This window comes from Prionailurus viverrinus, chromosome C1 (assembly GCF_022837055.1).
Source record: "Prionailurus viverrinus isolate Anna chromosome C1, UM_Priviv_1.0, whole genome shotgun sequence".
NCBI lineage: Eukaryota > Metazoa > Chordata > Mammalia > Carnivora > Felidae > Prionailurus > Prionailurus viverrinus.
The window spans coordinates 208,001,288-208,023,472 of NC_062568.1; the positions used below are offsets into that span (position 1 = coordinate 208,001,288).

The window sequence follows — 22,185 nt, forward strand, 5'->3', positions numbered from 1 at the left end:
GCATCTTCCTTGGGCAAAGCAAAGGGAGGCTTGTGTCCCTTCCCTGCTGTCTGCAGGGAAAGTGAAGCCCTGACAGGCAGCAGAAGCTTCCAGACTCCATTTCCCAGCACCTCTTTTCTAGCACAGTTGTTTGCAGGGGTTCGCGCTAGGGGACGCGACCCGGGCGTAGGCGGAAAGCCCCCCTCCCGGCCTGCTGGTCCCTGAGGCTACAGCGACCTCCCCAGCAAGTCCTGTGTCCCTCCTGGGCCGCGGCCACCAGTGACACTCTTCTCATGGCCCCCGGTCAGGTGAGAATGAAGACTCTCGCCCCCCACCCCCAGGTAGTTCTGGACCAACACTTAGAGGACCGTCACTTTTCCCCGCCCACACCCTTCAACGAGCAGCCGGTGTTTGGCCCCTTGGGTCCCAACAGCCCATCTGGGGAGGAAGCCCGACTCCAAGACTTCACCGTGTCATGGGGTTGGAGGAGAGACCTCACTGCAGGTGTCCCGTCCGCTCGGCTGGCAGTGCCAGGAGGGTTACGACCAAGGAGGAGCGTGTGACACGTGGGTGCCCGGGGGCCGGCAGGGCCAGGAGTCGGGGAGGGCGGGGGCCATCCGCAGTGGGCCTGCTGTCTCTCCTGGGCCTTCCAGCAAGCCCGGAGTTGCCTCCCTCCCCTGGGACCACGTCTTCAGGGTGACCTGGCTTCTAGGAGGCTGGCTCTCGGCAGAGCAAATGTCCCTGTGTGGGAACACTTGGACCCGACCCCCTTATCTCAGCGAGCACACCAAGCTTCTCGCCCTCCCCTTTCTGGTGTGGAATGGAAGGCTTGATCGCTCCCCGACGCATGGTCATTTCTTCAGAGACAGGCTAGGACTTCTTATGTCGAAGGTATGCAAAGCTGGTATAAAGCAGAGGTGTCCCTCTGCAGCCAGAGGGCCACCCTGGTTCTGGAAAGTTCTGTGGATATCGTGACCTGATGTCCCGGATCCCCCAGTTTCAAGCTTTCAGGCCCATTGAGTCCTGAGAGCCATCGAAACCCCCAGGACTCACCTGTGGTCCCGCGGAGGGTTTGGCACCTGCTTGCCAGGCTGTGTGGGGGTGGGGGTGGAGAGAGCCAGGGTTTGGGGGTGCAAACATGGTCCTGGTAATTACAGAGACTGGGGCCCACCAGGCTGCAGCCTTCCCTGAACCCCCTCTTCCATGTCTCCCCAGACTCCATTCGAGTATTTTCCTGAGCTGGTCCGGGGCAGTTCTCCAAGTCGGAAGCACCCAATCCATCTCTGCCTGGGCGCCTCCCTCGGGCTGGTGCCCAGTGGCCTCCCCGTGCAGGACGCTGGTGGGGACCCCAGTCAGCCCTCTGGAGGACGGGAGGGAGCTGACCTCCTCAGAGAGCTCATTTCACTGCTTCCTGGAGCACAACGGCCATGGCCCTTTGGTGGGATCTATCCCAGCACCTCAGCGTTCCCATGCCGGGCACAGATGGGGGAGTGAGGAAGGGGCTGGGGGTCAGGGGAGACACTGGGCAGGCAGAACATGCGGGAGAGAAATGTGGCGGGGAGAAGTCCCTCCAACACATTAACTTCAACTACTTGGAGAGACGGACTCCTGGGTGGCTCAGTCGGTTAAGCGTCCTGACTCCTGATTTCGGCTCAGGTCGTGATCTCACGGTTCATGAGTTCGAGCCCCATGTCGGCTCTGCACCGGCAGCGCGGAAACTGCTTGGGATTCTCTCTCTCTCCTCTCTCTGCCCCTCCCCTGCTCTCGCTCCCTCTCTCAAAAGAAATAAACCGTAGAAAAATAATAAACTACCTGGAGAGAAACAGGTGGAAATGGAGCATGGGGGAGGTGGGGAGAGCTGGCACAAGTCAGGGGTGGAGCTGGGGAAGGGATGGGGGTGACAAAGGGAGAGAGGAAGGGAGCTCTCAGGCCTGTGAGCCGGGGCCTGCACACCTATAACTCCTGCTTCAGCGAGACCAGGGATCAGCAAACTTCTCGGATAAAGGGCTAGATAGTAAAAATTTTAGGCTCTGTGGCCAGGCAGCCTGTGATAACTACTCAGCTCTGCCTTGTGGCGTGAAAGCAGCCCCAGACGGTGCGTTGATACACGAGCATGGCTGAGTTCCAATAAAACTTTATGAGAATAAGCTGGTCCCTATTCTTGGCCGAGCTCGGCCAACCTCTGGGCTAGACAAGGGGCCTCGCACCTCATCTCCGCCGAAGACGGAGGGCCGAAGTGGAAGGCAGAAGATGTACGTGGGAGGGGATCTGGCGGCCACAGCGTCAGGCCGGCCTCAGAGCGAGCCAACAGAAAAGACGGCATAAGCTCGCAGTGGCAGGGGGCGACCTGTTCAGGTCAGTCAACCGCGCTCTGAGATTCCACGGCCTGCCGGCAAAGTCCGTGTGCGCGGCCCTTGTGCTAAGCTCCCACCCTCCCGGGCCAGCAACCCAGGGCACCGTCCAAGAGGGAGGGTCCTTTCGGGCCCCCGGACCTCGTGACCTCGAGCAGCGGGAGTCTCTGGGAGGAAGAGGGGCAGGGTAAATTGTCTGCGGCACCGCGGGGTGGCTCCCGCCCAGGGGACGTGGCCCACCCGCTCTGCTGCCTCTGGGCCGGCCCGTCTTCAGGGTCACCCCCAGGTGGTCAACCACCATAGCAACCCTGGAGCCATTCTTGATTCACCCGTCACCTGCCTGCCCCCACCCCGTGTCCAGGCTATGGTCCAAGTTGACACTTCCTTCTTGTAGAGCTCATGCTGTCCACGCCTAGCCACTTCCTTGCCTCCCTTTCCTTCCATTTTTAAATGTGGCCGCAGAGATCTGCCCTTCTGGGGGTCTCCAGAAACTCCACTAGCCCCTTCTTGGGAAGAGCCAGTAAGGTTCTCCGCCCCCAACGTGCACTTCCCTACTCTGCTCCCATCAGCGCTGCCCCTGGGGCTTCCAGTCCTGGGGGGGGCACTCACGCACCTCGGGCCACTGCCTAGGACTCGCCCTTAGCTTTTCCGAGGCTCTGTTTGCTCCTGGGACAGGGCTGTCCCAAGCTCACCTCTCCTCAACAGAGACAATGTTCCAGAGAGGACCTAGTACAACTGGCAATTTCACTTCTGCTTTTGTTTTTATTTTTATGTTCCAGGCTGTGCTCTGCACACTGAACAAAGATCCCTGTTATCCATTTTCTTGGTCACTGCACTTGGTCCTATGATGGACGCTGGCCTTGAGCCAAGACCCAGGTGTCTGAAATGTTGAGCAAATCAAATTTAACGTCCCCCCCGCCCCCCCTTTTTTTTTTTAACTTTTATTTATTATTAGAGACAGAGAGAGACAGAGCATGAGCATGGGACGGGCAGAGACAGGAGACACAGAATCCGAAGCGGCTCCAGGCTCAGAGCTGTCAGCACAGAGCCCGATGCGGGGCTCGAACCCACAAACCGCGAGATCGTGACCTGAGCTGAAGTCAGACGCCCAACTGACTTGAGCCACCCAGGAGCCCCTAACGTCCCTTCTAAGCCAGGGGTTGGCAAACTTGTTCTGTGAGGGGCCAGATCGTAAATATTCTAGCCTTTTCAGAGGATATGTAAATGAACGGGCATGGCCATGTTCCAATAAAACTTTATTGCCAAAAAACAGTGGGCCAGATTTGGCCCGAGGCCACGGTTTGCTCACCTCCATCCTAAACCCATGCCAACTGCTGACGTTATTTCCAAAATGCCTGGACGCGGTTCTGGGGGGCTGGGGAGGGCACGGAGTAACAGAGGCACCGGCTTGGCCTGTGCAGCAATCGCTAACACTGGGCCAAGGAGTCGGCAGGGGATGCCAAACTTCAGGGAGGAACCAGAAGAAACAGTACAGTCCCCAGCTCTGGGACCAGTCCCCTTTCCTGCCTTCTGAGAGGCAAACGCGGATGTCCAGGCCTTTCAGGGCCTAAAGTTGTCACGGGAGTGTCAGGGCCTGGAATGGCCCAGCGAGTCCCTAGTGAGTCTCCACGCATTGGGAGGACCCAGACCTTGTCCCCCTGGGAGAGAAATAAAGCTGCAGCAGGTGTGGCCGTGTGTTGAGCTACCGGGCTGGAACAAGAGAGGCCGAGGACAGAGACGGCCCGCGGCCATCGCCACCACCCACTGGTCCCACACACGGCATCGACCGGGGCTAATGAAAAGCGGTGCTGGGCTGCGGCTCCTTCACTCTCTCTGCGGGGTGCTCGTTCACAAAGCTCGTACACACAGGGGCGCCTGGGCGGCTCAGTCGGTTAAGCGTCCGACTCCCGGTTTCGGCTCAGGTCATGATCTCACGGTTTCACGAGTTCGAGCCCCGCATCGGGCTCTGTAGCTGGCAGCTCGGAACCTGCTTGGGATTCTCTCTCCCCGGCTCTCTAGGCCCCTCCCGGACTCACACTGTCTCTGTCTCTCTCAGGATAAATTAATCAATTAAAAACAAAAAGCACCGGACACGGGGTCCCCAAGACTACTCCAGACCGTCGCGAGCCAGCTCTCAAGACAAATTCCTCGTTTGCACCCCTCCCGCCCCACCAGCCTCTGATTGCCCAAGTAACATACTGTCCCCACTGTCCTCAGTCCCTGCTTCTTCCCCAAGATCAAAGACATGCCTGGAGCAGGGGTGAGCAGGACTCCAGGGTGACCTGGGGCGGGGGCGGGGGGGGGGGGGGGAACCTGTGGTTTTGGTGGGTGGGGTGTTGCCCTTGTAACGGGCATAAATACAGCAGCAGGATGGCCCTCTGAACCAGGAGCAAGAATGCACGCGTACCTAGAAACACGCGTGTGTGCGCACGCGCACTTCAGTGGAAGCAAAGTAAAATATGTCCAAAGGAGCTCTGACCGTCGGACTGTCCCTCTTGCCGGTTCCGGGGAGTCGACAAGTCATTCTGGGTTGGGAGCTCCTGGCGACATCTTTTTCGACAGGTAAAATCAGATTAAAGATCAAACAGGGTCAGAGGAGAAAACTAACCACAAAAGGGTGGGTCGGAAAGCCCGCGAGGGAAAGGGCCCCCTTCACACAAAGGGCAGAGAGCGTGCAAGTCCTAACACAGAGCTGCACCTCCTGTGGGGTCACGTTCTCGAGCCGTGGCTGGCACGGGGCCCCGTGTGGTACAAGTCACTGGAGGGGGTCCAGGAAAGGCCGTGTGGACGGCTTTCTCACCTGGAACAGCAGGCGAGGCGCCCACCCCACTACGTCTCCCTTGTCGGGGACCTTGACCTCGTGGTCAAGTTCGCCCACGCTGATGAGCGGCTGTGGCGCCGTCCCTGAGACCGAGGGTGCTCCTGGGGCCTCAGTCTTCACGCTCCACTTCCCTCTGCTCAGCCGGGGCCCTCCTCCCACTCACCAACCTGGCACAGCACTGGCCCCAGTATGCCGCAGGGGTGGGGGGGGAACAAAGGGGGGAGGACCCGCCCCCAACATCAAAGCCAAGCACCTGGTTCTGTCTGGTGCACTGGAGGGCTGCCTGGGGGCGTCAGAGAGGAGCGGGGCAGTGGGAGGGAAGCAGGAATCAGAGCCAAGGGGCAGGGACACTGGCCCTGTCAACTGCCTCGTCTTTCCCGGAAGAGGGACACAGAGGGGCATGAGCAAACACACCTCAGAAGCTTTAAGACTCTGCATTTACTTAACAATCGCGTGCACGAGATTAAAGGCTCTGGGGCCAGGGGTGGGGGTTGGGGGTGGGGCACAGAGGGCGAGTGCCTGCTGTCAGGCCAGATGTCGCCGAGCCCTATGGTTTGACTTGGGGAGACCCCTTTCCCTCTCCTGAACCCCGCCCCCCAATTCTCCCCCACTAATGCTACGCACACATCATCTTTGATGGGTCAAAAGCCAGCTCATCCACTGCAAAAGGGGACGCCTCTCAGACCCTCTAAGGGGCAAAAGCATCCCACTTCAGGGAGCCATGCGGGATGCACGGGGTTTAAAAGCTTGAGGTGGTCTAGAGAGAATGTGGGGGAAAGCCACCCACGCACAGGTACGGGGTGCGTCCGCAACACGCACCTGGGCACGTGGGGCCACGTGGCGGCCGCCATCCAGGCATACGACACCCAGCAATCACCCGCCAGCTGCTCTCCCAGGATCTTGCCTACGGAACCCGAGAGCCCTGCACGGGGACACGGGGACACGGGGACAGAGACGCTCACGGCCCTACGACGCCCCCGGCCTTGGAGAGGAGCAGACAGCCCCTCGGACGGCTGACTTCTGCAAAACCTCACGTGACGCTGTTCCATGGAGAACAAGATGCAGGACGGGATCCTATTTCTGTAAGAACGGAATTTAAGAAGATTCTATCTGCACATGTTTATCTGTGGGCAGGCACAGAGAAAGGTCTAAAATGAATAAACACCAAAGCTTTCACAACGGTTAACCCCGGAGGGGGGCGGGGTGGAAGGAACGATGCATTCACCGTGAACACTTTTTGAACTGAGTTTTTTTGTGTGTGATGCACGTATTACTTGGGTAACGGAATGATTTTTAAGCACACGGAAACGAATAAAGGCTGGAAAAGAAAACTGGCTTTACACTTCCACAGAGGAGTTGTTTCCTAAAGTAACTCCTGAAGGCTCTCCACGTGTGTGTCACTTCTTCTAAAGCGGACAGAGGATAAATGTTTAATTCAGCCGGCAAAGACGCACAGGAAGGATCCAGAATCGGGAGGAGGGCGAGAATCACCGGGTACAGCCCAGGGGGCCGTCCCAAAGAGGGACGTTATTTCCACAGTGATTGCTCCCAGGATTTCCAGTGGCACGGTTTCTAACTCATAATTTGAAATTGCCCAGTAAAAATGGGGTGGCTCCTGTCCCCCCTGGACCCATACGAGCTCTCCTAAAAATCATCCCTTTGTTTTGTGGTTTGAGGAAAAGTCTGTTGAATGGGCGGAGGGACGGCTCTGATGGAGACACATCCAAGGTGACCGGTGACAAATGGATGGGGTGGGGGAGGAGGGAGGGCACACACCCAGGAGGGCCGCCGGGGAGAAGAGTGGCAGTCACACACTCACCTCCTTTTAACTCAAGTCCCCCTCAGCTTGTCCGATTGACCCCAGAACAGTAAAACCATTGTCCTGACCCAAGATGGGGAAAGAATGAAATGCAGGCTATGGAACAAGGTGACCCATTTATAAAGCCTCCTTTCACCTGAAGATCAAATAAACCCCCTCCCTCCGCCTCCCCACCTCACACATCGGTGTCTGCAGCCCAGAGTTTTGCAAGAGAGGCACGCCCTGAGCGGTCTGTGATTCTTTCAGACAACTTTGCAGCTTGTTGACTTGCTGTCCGGCTCTGCCTGTCAGTTAGGGTTTCACGCTCCCGTGAGCCAGGACTCGGGGACACGCTTTGGTGGTGAGCGCGCTCGGGGCGTGCTCCGTGCGAGCCTGGCCACGGAGCCCCTGGCAGAGGGGTTCGCACCAGCAGGATAAGGCCGCGCGGCAATGGTCCCCCGCACCCCCCGCCCCCCCATTCCACCTGCCCCTTTGAGGAGACATCCCCCGGAACACCCAGGAGAGAGCCGTGTTCTTCTCAAGCGGGGATATAAACGTGAAGTCTCTGCGCCTAGAACCAACAAAACGTATCGGTCCCTTCTGGAAAGTTCTGACGGGTGACTTTGGAGAGAAAAGCCCGCATGGTCCAGAGCTCTAGCCTCTGACCTCAAAAGACCAAGAATGCACCTGCTGTAAACACCTACGGAAGGACCCAAATTACTCACGGCACTTTCAGAAAGGGCTCACGTCAGTTGAACCCTGCCCCTGGGAAATCGGCACTACATTCATACAGAGACTGAAAATTAAAATAAAGAGCCACGGCTGCACCCAATCAAGGTTGTGACGGCAAGCGCCTGCACTCCGTTCAGATGAGAACCCCTGTTCTTGGAGGGACCTCGGTGACACACGATGATGACCCACGGACACCTCGTCAGAAGGTTGCCGAGACAGCGGCCGAAGAGCCTTTGAGAGGAAGTGGGAACGGAGCCCGTAGCGGGGGCTGGGCAACCATCAGATGGCACCTGCCTGGTGCCCTCCACACAGGGAGCGGGAAGCCGGGCAGAGAGCTTAGGCCACGGGGACAGCCCGCGGGAGCCCAGGGGAAAGGCTGTCTGTGGATGAACCACCTCAAAAACTCCAAGCATAAACTCCCCGAGTCCAGAGCAGCGGTCGAGGTCCCAAAAACTTGCTCCGGGAAGAAGAGGCTGTTCTCCTGGATGATGCTCACAGGAGTGCTCCTCCAAGTGGGGTCCCCCGACCCCTTCATCACCTGCCGGGAGAAGCGAATGCCTGGCCTCCCTTCCCCGACCCACTGAATCAGGGGCTGCGGTCCAGCGGTCTGCATTCTAAGGGGCCCCCAGCAACATCAGGACACTGCTGGTTCAAAGGAACGACAGCTCAACGTTCTAGAACCTCAAATCCACGCGAAAGGAGAACCCCCAGGCTGAGATTCACAACAAGGATTTTTAAAAACCGCGTGTTCAGTCTTGATGTGAGATCTTTTAAATGTTACACATGCTCATCAGAAATCTCAGTCCAGAGGGGCGCCCGGGTGGCCCCGTCAGTTAAGCAACCGGCTCTTGGTTTCAGCTCAGGTCGTGATCTCGCGGTTTTGCGAGCCCCGGGTTGGGCCGGCTCCACGCTTGACGGCGTGGAGCCCGCTTGGGACTCTCTCTCTCCCTCGCTCTCTCTGCCCCTTCCCTGCTCCTGCTCTCTGTCTCAAAACAAGCAAACAAACAATAGAAATCTCAATCCAGAAATGTATAAAGTATAAATTAAAGTGTCCCCCTCCCACTGGGGACAGTCCACTTTGAGCAAAGGATCACCCCCAAATACTACTCACCAGTTTGCTTTCTCCAAGTCATAAGAGACTAGTCCCTGTGCCAATTTCGTGTGGTAGGAGCCGCATAATATCCCACTACGGGAATTTCTGTCACTTGCCTTTAGAGATGAATGTGTGAAGGTCACGCGTGGGGTGAGGGATTCTCCCTAGCGGGGTGGCCTTGAGCAGCTTCCTCTCATTAGTTTGTGGCCACCTCGTCTCTCAATACGCCCCAAATCTTGGACTTCAGAGCCCCCACCCTACGGTCCACCTCTAGTAGAAGAGTCTACGGCCGTAGCACCCTGAACGCGCCCGATCTCGTCTGTCCATTTTTAGTAGGACAAAAGCGGAGGTCACGGGAACCTCCCACCAGGCTTCCTGGTCTTTGAACTGGCCACAGTGGCGGCGAGGTGCCCAGGTTCCCGCACAGCTAGTTGGACTGAAGGCTTGTCACCCGGACCTTGAATGGACCACAGCCAAGGAACTTGGAAAGGATTCTAAAAGGAATCAGGCCTTGTGTGCAACCTAATCACCATTCCTCGTGTGCGATTTCACAGAACTGAACAGGATGCTGAGGGAGAGGTAAAGCCCCACGCCTCGCAGGCCGGTCAAGAAAAGGACTTAACCCTACTTCTAAAGCCACAATAGCTCACGGACCTCCTCCTCCTGTCCTGTCAACCTGGAAAGTCCTGGACACTGGGCCGCCAGCCCGATGGGAGGGCCACCTAAGCAAGTCCAAAGGTAGCAAATCACTCAATCCTAAATTCCCAGGCAAGCAGAAGGGTCCAGCTGCCAGGTCCCCATGGCACCAGCTTGTCACCGGGGGGTACGGCGAGGAGGCAGGAAGTGGCCTCCCCAGCTGCGCCTTCTCCTTTTTTTTTAATGCTTTTATTTATTTTTTGAATTGTACTCTTTAAAAATGTTATATTATGTGAATTTCACCTCGACAAACAAAAAACCATAAATGGATGAAAAATGTCCACCTGCCCAAAACCCACACGGCAGGAGGTGGGTGTGGAAAGGGCTGCAGAACGGAGGGGGGCCCGGAGCTCAAAGAGGTCTAGGGTCACACACAGGGACCCGGCCAACGACGTGCCTCTGTGGGGAGTAAGGAGCCTTCTAGAAATGGGCCACGGCCGTGCAGTTCTCCACTCTCCACCCCACCCCCCTTTCTTTCCTCCAAAAGAAAAAGCGCAGAGCTGTGCGCCTGGAAACGGCACCCGTAGATGGAGTTTCTCTGGAGGGATCTGGAGTGCGCACCTGCACCTCTGTGCCCGCTCCCTCTGTCGATGACTCTGGTGCCGGATCGGTCAGCTGCGACCGTACCTCGGGGCTTCGGCCCCGGGCTGACGCACGGTTTGACTGGACCTGTCGCCACATGAAAACCTGTTCCGATGGGCTGCTTCTGAGTTCTCGTGAGGATTACTGCTCACAGATCTGGAGAGATCTGGGCCTCCCGCGTCGGTCACCACCACCTCCCCCCGACCCTCTCTGGCCAGACGCTCTCTCGTAAAACCCGGCAAGTTGGCCAGGCGCTCAAGGCCTGTGTGCATCTAGCAGGTGTCTAAAAAAATATCGGGGTCGCAGGCTCGCCCCATCCCACCAGCACCTGCTGAACCCTGAGGGGCGTGGCATGGGCTTCCCCAGACCCCGTCTTTGTCCCTCAGTCCCTGAGTTTCCCAAGCAGGTGGACAATTCAAGAGCATGGGCTGCGCACGGTCGGCGTTCAGGGAAGTAGGGGGCGGTGCTCCACCTCGGCTGCCAGAGCGCGTCTTCCCCGGGGGGAAACTGGCAAGAAAGTCAGCAAGACAGTCACCTGCAGAAGTGATCCACCCCGAGAGGTAGTCTGTACGCGTCCAGCTGACGAACACTTGGAAGACACCCAAGTCCCAATAAGGTGCCTTAGGGTTGGAATGCGGTCCAAAAATATTAGGTCCCTCCTGTATACACACAGGTAGAAATCACTGGGGGAGACAGGGAGCAATCATTTGAACAGTTAATGCAAACTTCAGGGGCAGAAATTTTTTAAAGTTTATTTCTTTATTCTTGAGAGAGAGAGAGAGCATGAGTATGTGAGCAGGGGAGGGGCAGAGAGAGAGGGAAAGAGAGAATCCCAAGCTGTGAGCACAGAGCCCGATGTGGGGCTTGAACCTGCGAACCGTGAGATCGTGACCCGAGCCGAAATCAAGAGTTGGAGGCTTAACCAATTGAGCCACCCAGGCGCCCCTTCAAGGGCAGAAATTTTTATCTGTTGTGTTCCCTGTGGCAGCCCCAATGCCTAGCACAGTGCCTGCAACACAGTAGGTGCTCAATAAATGTTAAATGACTCTATCTCTAATACAGGGCCAAGTAATAAGTGTCAAAGAAAAAACAGAGTAGTGAGGACAGAGAAAATGATGGGAACAGGCTTCTCTGATACCGCAATTTATGGACGGAGACCGAGATAAATGGAGGGAAAAAAGCACGAGCCTACTCAAGAGGAAGAGCGTTCTGGGCAGAGGGAACAGGATGTGCAAAGGCCCGAGGTGGCAGCACGCTTGTGCTGGGAGAGTAACAGAGGAGCCATGCAGAGGGGCAGGCGCACCGGCCTTGCGGGCCACAGTAAGGACTCTGGATTCTGTCTCCAGTGTGATGAGAAACGGGCATAGGGCTTTGAGCGGGGGGAGGACACAGTCTGACATCTGTTCTAACGGGATCCTTTTAGGCGGCTGTGTTGAGAAGAGGCTGTTGGCAGCCAGCGTGGAAGCCGGGAGACCGGCTGAGAAGTCAATGCGAGGCTGCAGCTTGAACCTGAGGGTGGCCGTAGCGGGAGGATCCAGAACGTAACCCGAATAAACTATAGACCCAGAGCCCGGGAAGCCGGTGGCCTAATCCGTGAACCCAAGGACTCCAGCTCTTACCCCCTATGGTGACAGCAGAGATATCGGGTTACAAAACAGGAGGGCCACTCGACCGGTTTTCCTGAGCTCTGGTTCTGGGCTTCCCACGTGTCACTTTTGGAGGCGAACACAAATCTTTTGCACACTTGGCTGTCTTACTCCTTACTGTATGTGAACGCATCACCTCAGGTTTATACCTCAGTCTCCTGTGAGTTTGGTAAAGATCTCTAAACTGTGTCGAAATTGGGACGCCGGGGGAAAAAAATCCAGTTCCCGAATCTACAAGACGTGGGTAGACCATAATGACCCCGAGGGCTCAGCTGGCCCCCTTGGGATCCCTATCGGAGCAGCCCGGCTGCCTCTACCTAAGACTTCCTGGGGCTGAAAGGGGGTCAGTCAAGGGTAACTTGTTTACCAAGTGCCTGCAAACACGGAGAAGACACGCGAAGTCTGGAGTTGGACCACTTGGGCTTAAGCTTCAGCTCCACAAGCTGGGCGACCTTGGGCAAGTTGCCTAACCTCTCTGAGCCTCAGGTGCTTCTCCACTGGAATGGGGGTGGGGGTGGGGGGGGTGACTGCCTGACATCATAGGTTTGCTTTGAGGATTAAGTGAGAAGCCCACAGAAAGCCCAGCCCTTCATAAAGACCCACGCTGGTGATGCATCTGTAATTTAGTGGTTTGAGGAGAAGGCAGGAAGGCAGGAAGGAAGGGAAGCTGGGAGGGTTTCTTGAGAAGGCGTCTCTAGTGGAGGAACAGACAGAAGAATGGTCACTTCGGGGTGTCCGTGACTCAGCCAGGTGGCCGCCTCTCGTCATCTCAGGCTCATTCCTGACGACAGAGAGGCCCCCTCGGGAAGCCCGCAGGTGCTGGTGCCACAGGCAGGCAGTGGTCTTGCCCGCCTCTACCGGATGCTCCCTGGTGCCTCCCCCACGTCCCCCGCTGTGCCTGCTGCAGGATGCGGTGGCAGCTGTGGCGGTGGGCCCGCGGTGTCCCGAGTCTGCTGTGGCCTGGGCTCTACTGAGGCCAGGTGGCAGGGACACACACATCTGGGGAAGTTTCTCGGGAGAGCAACTGGATTTGGGCTGGGTCTATCCCACTTGGGAAAGCAACTCGGATCTGGGCTGAGTCCGTCCCACCTATCACATCTGAGAACACAAAAGGAAGAAAGGGGAAGTGGGGAAAAGGGAAATTGGCCCAATATCCATTTAATGGGCTAGTCCCGGATGGCCATCAGGGCAGAGGGAGGAAGAAGCCAGAATGAATGAATGCGCTCGCTTCTCCAGCAAACTTTGGAAACGTCGGCAGGCGCGGGACCGGCCACTGGAGCTGGGCCAGGTCCCCCTCCACCCCCCCACCCCCTCCCCCGGGTCCTAGGTACACGTGAGGGCCGCGAACGCACGCGGCACCTGCTCGCCTCGGCCACATCAGACAGATCGCGTTTGGAAAGGTGTTTCCTCCGCACGCTGGACTTGCCATGAAATACAACCACCAGCAGGTGACCTTCACGGGGAAATGGGGCCACCCCAGGCCAAGCGGCCCACGCTCCTCACGGTCACGGCCGTGGGCCGTGCAGACCTAGATGCGGGGACCCCTCTACAGACCCCCCCCCCCCCCGGCGCAGCGGTGGGCCCCGGGACTGCCTTCCTGGCCGGGCAGCGAGTTTCCAGGGCCGGAGGAAGACCACAGCTCCTCTCCCGCCCGACACACCGAATATTTCTAAGGCCGTCCCAAGTTTCCGTTCCCATATCAAGAGCGCCTCTTTTCTGCTGAGGCAGCGAGAGCCGTCAGCGAAACGAGCTGCCGGGACCCACGTTTTCGTAACATAACGCCTTCCCTTGCAACGCACCAGGGTGAATCACTGAGGTTTAATAGTATCGGCAGCTGGGCTGGTGGAAGGAATCCGCGCCGAAGCCGGACGGCTCGGCTCCGGCCGGTCCCCACGCGCCTTGCCCCGCCCCCCCCCCAGATACCCCACCTCTCTTGATTGACAGCACCCCCTTTCCAGGCCCCCCAATGGAAAGGCGCACGTGACTGCGGTTCTGCACGTGCAACAATCCGACTCCTTCCTTGAGAACAGTCCCTTTAGGGGCCAGGGGACGGTCACCCTGTGCCCCGCATCTAGGCATGCCTGGAGCTGGTGGAAAATGCAGAGTCCGGGCCCTTCCCGGCCGATCTGGGCCCAGGGGGGTGGGGACCGTGGAGCGGGCCCTCCCCAAGGCAGAGAGAAGCCTGGAGGGAACACGCATCAGAAAGAAGGAAAACAGAGGGGCGCCCAGCCCTCTCCAGCAAGCAGTCCTGAAACATAACTGGCCCCGAACGAACCAAATCTAGAAGCTGACAAGCTTAGCAGAAGTAATGCGCAGAGCCCGTCAGGGCCTCATCCTCTTGCCAGACCCCCCGGAACAGGGGGGGACTTAGAACGGGCCGTAGATTCCCTGGCCCACAGCTTCCAGAAGCCCCCGGCCACTCAGGGTCTGGGAAGACCATGGTTTTGGCAACAGCATTCCAGACCTCTCCTCCTCTCGCAGCTCATCGGGGGCTCCCTTCTGCCCACCCTCCAAGCCCTCCTCAGCTCTCCCTTCTTCTCCAAATACCCTCCATTCGCCGGCTAGCCACGCCAGCCTCGCCACTCTCCGGGAGCCTCACGCGCTCTCGCGGCCACACCTGCTGTAGCACCGACCCTTTCACTGCAAACAACCCCACCTGCTGGAATCCCGTCCATCTGTCTGTCCCGGCACCCCTGTCTCCCGCAAAAACCTCCCCCAGAATCACCTCGGGACGCCGGGTCCTGCCAGAACCTAGAATGCAGGTCCCTTGTGGCCCCAAGTAGCATCCTGGCTGAGGCCCACAACCTTGCCCGAGACCCGCCCCTCACGGCCGGCCAGCAAGTGGCCTCACGGTCTTCCGGACACCTACCGCCGGATCCGGAGTTCTGGAATGTTTCGGGCCAGTGCCTGGGGAAAGCGCCAGGAGAGGAGTCCACGGGCTCTCGGGCTGGGGGCAGATCTGAGGAGGGGAGGCTGCCTCCCTGCCAGTGGCCGGGCCTGCGGGTCCCCCAGGCCTCCTCCGCTGGGGCTAGATCAGCCCTGGCCTGAGCGAGCTCCGCCGTCACCAAGGGGAAGCGGCCCTTGGTTACCACTGGCCGGGAGAACACAGAAGGCAAAACAAACAGTGGGGCCCGCTCCTCCACGGACTCACTCCTCGCTGCTGGGAACGATTACAAGGTAACAGGCCAGTTTTTAAAAGCCCTCCAGAAGGGAGGCTGCGGCCCAATGGGAGGCCACTCTGTAACCCGTTCCCTTCCTCCTGCCACCGCTGCACCCTCCCCAGGACCCAGGGGCCCTGCGTCCACCCACTCAGGGAAGCCCAGGGCAGCCAGGCTGCAAGTGCAGAGGAAGCCGGGGGGGAGGCAGAGTCTCAGGCAGCCACGGCAGCCACGAAGCCAAGGTCTCAAAACGACAGGTGGGCCCACGTTGGCAGGTGTGGAGGCGACTTCCCCGAGGACCCTGGCCGGGCCTGCAGGGGCAGGCTCAGGATAGCACTGTTCCCTCAGCCCCCTTCCCAGCCCCCCCCACCCTCCGGAAATGACCAGCTCTCTCCTCCCCAAACAGGTTGCCATGAAATTAACAGAAACTCACCAGTTTAAGTTGCCATGAAATTAACAGAAACTCACCAGCTTACCGGGCTCACCAGCGTGGCTGGCGGGTGATGGGCCCGGACTGCCCCCGGGCCACAGCCAGCCCCCCAGGGCTCTATCCTCAGGCCCAAGCCTGGGCGCTGACCCCCTGTCTGCCTCCAGCCAGAGCAGACCTGGCAGCCAGGTCTCCCCCATGCGGAGGCAGCTCACGGCCGGGGCCTGGGCTGCGTCCCAGGCCCCCATGAGGGAGACTCCAGTGGAAACCAGGAAGGGTTAGAGCCGAGTGGCACTCCTTGCCCCCAGGTGGCGGCGGGGGTTGGGACACGTTCAAGGCGTGCAAGGAGAGGTTTTCTGGCTGCCTGCCGCACCCCCACCCCGGCCCCCGGGGATTTACACCTGAACCTTTAATATCTTCCTGCACTGATTCAAGCCCTGCTTGCTCTCCCCTGCCTCCACACTGAGCAGGTGGGAGCGTCCCGAAGTGTCCCCCTCAAGGGACAGACCGCTAACTCTGGACAGGGAACGTGGTGGCAGCAGGTCCAAATCCCCAACAGAAGGAAAAGCCACCACATTGCCTGTCTTTCCCTCGGGAATTACCCCATCAAGCACGCGGGTCAGGTTTTCCCCGTCTTAGAGAAGTCATGCTGATCACGGGCTAGAAGAGCCCACCGTGGCTCAGGAGCCTCCCGGTGACAGAAAGAGAGACAGAAAGACAGAGAGAAATTCAGAGACACAGAGAGAGACAGAAACACACAGAAACAGTGAGACAGAAACAGACACAGAGAGACAGAGATAAACACACAAAGACACAGGGACAGACACACAGAGAGATAAAGAGAGATAGAGACACAGAGACTGAGACACAGACAGAGAGACACACAGAGAGACAGGAAGCACAAGGAACAGGAGGCGGGAGGGTGCAGGCCCTGAACCCTCCACAAATGTCCACTCGGGGCCCCAAGAGGCCAGAGTGTCCTCGTCAGGAGGGCAGGGCCGAGGATGGGAGTGGGGGACCCTTCCCCAAGCCAGGCAGGAGGGTCAGAACTCACAACCGGAGGGGAGAAGGGTCGCAGAGAGCTGGGGAGCCCCTCCGCCCACCCCCAGCGTCACCCTGCTCTCACCCCCACAAAGAGGGGTTTCTGTCCCCAAACCGGCAAAGTGTTGAAGTTAAAACGAGCCAACGAGCTCAGTGACCAGGCAGGCCAGGGGCTCCAGGGCCAGAGAGGGGTTACCTGGGCAGGTGCAAGGTTCCCGCCTGGGCCGTGCTCTGGGCAGGGGCACCGGTGGCAGTCACGCCTTGAAGGGTCCCCTCCCTCCTTTTAAAAGAACCCAGTACCTTCGGAGGTGAAGCCCTGGCTCGCCTGAGTATCAGGAGCCAAACTCCCGGCCCCCCTGTCCCCCCTGGCCAATCCCTGCTTGTCTTAGAGGGACCAGGGGCCAGCTTCTGCCCCCACCCTGTCCCTGTCACCGAGCTGTTCTTTCTGGGGGGTGGGGGAGCTGAGCAGCGGGGGTGAGTCTCAGACTCCCACTCTGACATGCTGGAAACTGAAAGGGAGCATTTCTAGGGCAGCCAGACAGAAACTACTAGAAAGCCCCCCTCCCCAACTCACTTGAGTTGACGGAGAAGTTTCTTCCAGAGCTTCAGGCGTGGACTCTGTTCTGAGGGGGAAGTGAAGGGGCCAAGAATCCCTGGACTAAGACCCCAGACCCTCCTCGGAGCCCCTCTCCCTTCCTCCCTTGAGGACTCCCCGCCCGTTGTGATTAGAACAGCGGGGACATTTAGGGCGATAATTAGCAAGCATGTGCAGGAGACAGGGTCTGGAGCTGGATGGCCTTGAATGCCACCACACGGAGTCAGGACTCCGACACTGGGACCAGGTGACACATCAGAAAGTTCATCCAGCCCCTGGGCTTCCAGAAAGCGCTCCAAAGGGAAAGCTCATGAATGTCCCCTGTTTCCACGGAGCAGGTGAACTTGCTCTGCTTAATGAAAAGTGCCGTGAGGGGCAGTGGTTCTATAAACACAGCAACTGATGCCCCTTTCATGCCTCAAGCCTTGGGGCCTGTTGGGGGGGGAGGTGGCCTCCCGTGTGCCACTCCCCCAAACACTTCCTTGAATGCTCTAAGAAACACTCTTGCTTGCTTGGTTTTACTTTGGGGGGAGGTAGATTAAGAACCAGGAAGGAAGAATGAGAACATTCCTTTTAGGTAAACAAAGTTTGCAGTGGGTTAACAACACGAGAAACACCACTTCCAACAACAGCATGAGAAAGCGTCGCTAGTTTTTCACCCAGAGAAACACGAGCAATAAACACATACGGTCTGTCAGAGGGCTGAGAGAAACAGAGGCAAGAATGAATACACACGGAGAGGCCAACAGCTGCCCGCACATAGTGGGTCCTCAAACAATACTGGATGCTCACACGGCCTTCACTGTGAGAGGTCGGTGGGGGGCACTTGGGGGCACTTTGCACATATTCCTGAGTTAGGTGATGTCATAATGATGGCCCACGTGATGTTCAGGTGGTCAAATCTTAACTCCAAAGATCATCTTCCAGCCACTGACCCCAGAACCAGGGAAACCACCACCTTCTTTTAAAGCACAAAGACACCATAAAGACCATTCAATCAAAACGCTTTGTTTTGTGAAATGGGGCCTCCACCGCGGGAGATAGTAAGGTGAATCCTCAAAAAATTAAACACGGAATTACCATTACCAGCAACTCCACTTCTGGAGTTGCTCAAAAAAATTAAAAAATTAAAAAAAAAAATTAAAAGCGGGGCCTCGAACAGATGTTTGCACATCCACGTTCACAGCAGCGTCATTCGCAACAGCTAAACAGTAGAAGCCACCCAAGCGTCCGTGGACGAGGAGTGGATAAGCAAGCCACGGAGCATCCATGCCACAGAATATTATTCCGCCTGAAAAAGGAAGGACATTCTGAGGCGCCTGGGTGGCTCAGTCGGTTAAATGTCCGGCTTCGGCTCAGGTCGCGATCTCGCGGTTCGTGCGTTCGAGCCCCGCGTTGGGCTCTGTGCTGATGCCTCGGAGCCTGGAGCCTGCTTCAGATTCTGCGTCTCCCACACTCTCTCTCTCTCTCTCTCTCTCTCTCTCTCTCTGCCCCTCCCCAACTCGTGCTCTCTCTTCCTCTCTCAAAAACAAGTCAACATTAAAAAAAAAAAGGTCTTGGGGCGCCTGGGTGGCGCAGTCGGTTAAGCGGCCGACTTCAGCTCAGGTCACGATCTCGCGGTCCGCGAGTTCGAGCCCCGCGTCGGGCTCTGGGCTGATGGCTCAGAGCCTGGAGCCTGTTTCCGATTCTGTGTCTCCCTCTCTCTCTGCCCCTCCCCCGTTCATGCTCTGTCTCTCTCTGTCCCAAAAATAAATAAACGTTGAAAAAAAAAAAAAAGGTCTTTAATAAAAATAAAAAGGAAGAACCCTATGACGTGTGCTACAACATGGGAGAACCTTGAGGGCATGAAGTAAACCAGTCCCAGAAAGACAAGTGGTATATGATCCCACTTACAGGAGCTACCCAGAGTGGTCAAATTCCCAGACAGAAAGCAGAACGCCAGGGGCCGCGGAAGGGGGAAGGGGAGTGAACGTTTCATGGGGGCAGAGTTTCAGTTTGGGAAGACGAGAACGTTCCGGAGGTGGATGGCGGTGACCACAACCCAGCAATGTACGTGTGCTGACTGCCTCTGAACTGTACCCTTGAGAGTGGTAAAAACGATAAGTTCTGTCCTGTGTCATGTGTATTTTACCGTAATAGAAAATGCTTCGTTTTCTACGCAAATCAGGAAGAAAAACCTGAAGCCTAGAAAAATTAAGTGAGGGAAGAGGGGTCCCCGCTCCCCCGAGCTACCAGAACCAGTGATGAACGAGGCAGACGCCCTTGGCCAGCCATCCCTGTCCCCCCCACCCCGCCTCTCCCAGCCGACCGTGGCCAAGGTTGTCCACACACGGATCTGTTTTCCCAGGAGCCACGCGGGAGGGGGGGATCAGCCCAAGCAGCGATAGGATGTCACCACTGATTTGGCTAACGGGCTCCCTAGACCTCTTTGCCAACTTCCCTTCCTCTCGGTTAGAAGACCAGAAAGGGCTTGACTACGGGCAGGCCGCTTCCGGGCCCTGCGCACTCGGGGTGCTCACATGGGAGCCGGTGCTTCGACAACCTGCCCGGGCAGCAGAGCTGGCAGGAGATAAAAGTGGGCTTGCGAAAGAAGACAGCTTAGAAAGACCGAGCCCACAATGGCTAAGGGGCTGGGACAGGTTGCTGTCCAGGAAATGACTCGTGTCTCCCCTGGTCCCTTGGGGCCGCTCCGGGAACAGACACTGCGAGAGGAGACCAAGCTTCTCGAGCTTCTCACGGGAAGGCGGCTTCCGGCAGCTTCCCCCACGGGCTGGGAACCTGTGAGACACCTGAGCTGGCTGGTGGCTGGCGGGACCCAGGAGGGCAGCTTGGTCCTCACTCCCTGCTGAAGAATACTGAAACTGAGCTGGAAGCCACAGGGCCCAGGGCGCCCCGGGGGCTCGCTGCCGTCTCCTGCCACCACCCACACTTCCCGTGGCCTCTGTCACCCTCCACACGCTCAGGCTGCAGAACCTAACAAGCTGAGGTCAGGCCCCAGCCACTTTAGGGAAAGTGCTCTTGTACGGTCAAGACCTCCTAATGAATAAACTGAATGGCCTAAAACAGCATCTTCTCAATCTCTCAATCATGTGTGAGAATACTGACCGCGTCCTTGACCTTGAAGCGTCAGTTTCCCACTGGGCGAGGCTCCCACTCCGGCTCCTTTGCCAATTCTGCCTCCTGCCCCCTAAACACAGAGGTTTTTGGCAAGACTCTCCCTCTGCTCTCCGGGTTCCCCTTGACCTTGACCCAGCCGGCACACAGCATCTCTAATGGCAACCCCGCCCCCCACTCACACACAGCTGCCCCAACTCAAACGCGGGTTCCTCCCAGCCTCTACGCCTCTGCCAATTCCTGTCCTCGCTCTCATGATGAAGTCACCGTCACCTGCAAGGCTCCCCCCCAGCGTCCCCAGACTGGCCTCCCTGCCCACAGCGTCTCCCTGACCCAGCCCACACAACCGACCGTCCTCAGACACTCTCACTTAGACAGCTTTTGTTCCTTCTGAAAACCTGCAATCCACAAATGTATAAAAGGGACGCGTATTTTCGACACGTAAAGCGAACAGCTGCCAACAGCGTCGCGTCCGTTTCTGCGCTTCCTGCACGGTGGCCAGAAGGCCGGATGACTCGAACGGGCGACTCGGGGGAGAGGTAAATGCAAGTGGCGAACACACTCGTATGGAAGGAGGCCCCAGCTCCCCGGTAGACGGAGAAACACGGAACCGAAGTGATAATGCACTATAGTTTCGCACCCCCCAGGGTCTCTACATAGTCAATGCAGAGACAGCACCAACCGCTGGGTGTGGGGGGGGGGGGCACGAAGGGGCACCCGCATGGCTGGTGAGGGCTGAAACGGTGCCGCTTTCGAGAAACCAAATCGGAAGAGAAATCATCCTAGCGAGTGCACTCCTGGGGGCCCGGGCCCACAAGAACGAAAGCGCCCTCACCAAGGACGTCCGTATGGGGTGCTTATTACAGAGCCGCTGCCGAAGCCCCTGCTCCCGATCCCGCGGTTTGTGAGTTCGAGCCCCGTGTCAGGCTCGCGGCTGTCAGCGCAGAGCCCGCTTTGGATCCTCTGTCCCTCTCTCTCTGCCCCTCCCCCGCTTGTGCTCGCCAATAAATAAACAAACAAACAAACAAACAAATATGAAAATAAAAAAGCAACTAGAAAATAACAGATGTTGGAAAGGATGTGGAGAAATGGGAACCCCTGCACACTCCTGCTGGGAATGTAAAATGGTGCAGCCACCGTGGAAAACCGTACGGCGGTTCCTCAAAAAAAAAAACCAAAACACCTAAAAATCGATTTGCCGAACGAGCCAACGGTTCCACTTCTGGTTATGTGCCCCAAAGAACTGACGGCAGGGGCTCAGACGGGTCAACAGCAGCATCACTCACGATCGCCAAAAAGTGGAAGCAACTTGAATGGCCGTTGATAGAGTAACGGAGACGCAAACTGAGGCACATCCGTACCACGGAATACTATTCGGCCTTGAAAAGGAAGGAAATCCTGTCACTTGCTGTGACGCGTACGGAGCTGGAGGACACGAGGCTAAGTGAAATCAACCAGTCATAAAAAGGCAAGCACTGGATGGTTCCACTTACCTGAGGTTTCTAGAGGAGTCAGATTCTTAGGGACAAAAAGCACAATGGCAGCTGGGGGGGGGGGGTGGGAGGGGCGGGAGTAGACGAGGACGCTTGCCACCATGAAATGGAATGGAGTGAAATGTCAAAAATAAAATAAAATTATTAAAAAAAAAAAAAAAAGCTGTTCCATACCAAAAAATACAAAAGGAAACGTGTTGACAGGCATGAAGGAGCCCCTAAGGAGGCTGCTGTTATCAGGGGTGAGGGCAGTGGGCTATCACCCACCCCACGCCCAGAGGACAAACGTTCAACGTAAGCACAAGGGACTCCAGAAGAGTCTAGATCTGACAGTACACCCTAGAAGGCAGCAGAGGCCTGTGGGTGGATGCCACCACCCCGAGGTGACCTCACAGGGACACTCGTCTCCCACCCTCCCCCTGATCTCCCCACTGGCTGACCCCAGCTGGAAGCCAGAGGGAATGGGAGCCCCCCACAACGCTACCCACCCAGGAGGTGCCCCCAGGACAGGGGGCACAGCAGGGAGTGACCCGGAGGGGCAAGGAAGCCCCAACATAAACTCCAAGACTGTTTCTTTAAAGCAAGGTACAGGATATGATATAATGATTGGTATGATATATGATATGATATGATATATGATAGAATATAATATGTGTCAC

At 57.4% G+C, this 22,185-nt stretch overlaps 1 protein-coding gene across 4 annotated transcripts in view; it reads right to left on the bottom strand.

Moving 5' to 3' along the window:
* The window catches only part of SPSB1 (splA/ryanodine receptor domain and SOCS box containing 1), a 69,390-nt gene that overhangs the window by 13,867 nt on the left and 33,338 nt on the right, over positions 1-22,185 (bottom strand). The window contains exons 1-2 of one of the 4 annotated variants that reach the window (XM_047873257.1): positions 6,928-6,932; positions 2,345-2,348 (exon numbers count right to left, since the gene is read on the bottom strand). The exons of 2 other annotated variants lie outside the window; for them this stretch is intronic. The gene's annotated coding sequence lies outside the window, so the exon portion shown is untranslated. Of the gene's footprint in view, positions 1-2,344; positions 2,349-6,927; positions 6,933-14,567; positions 14,674-22,185 lie in introns of those variants that run through there. One more of the 4 variants, XM_047873254.1, reaches the window with a different exon arrangement.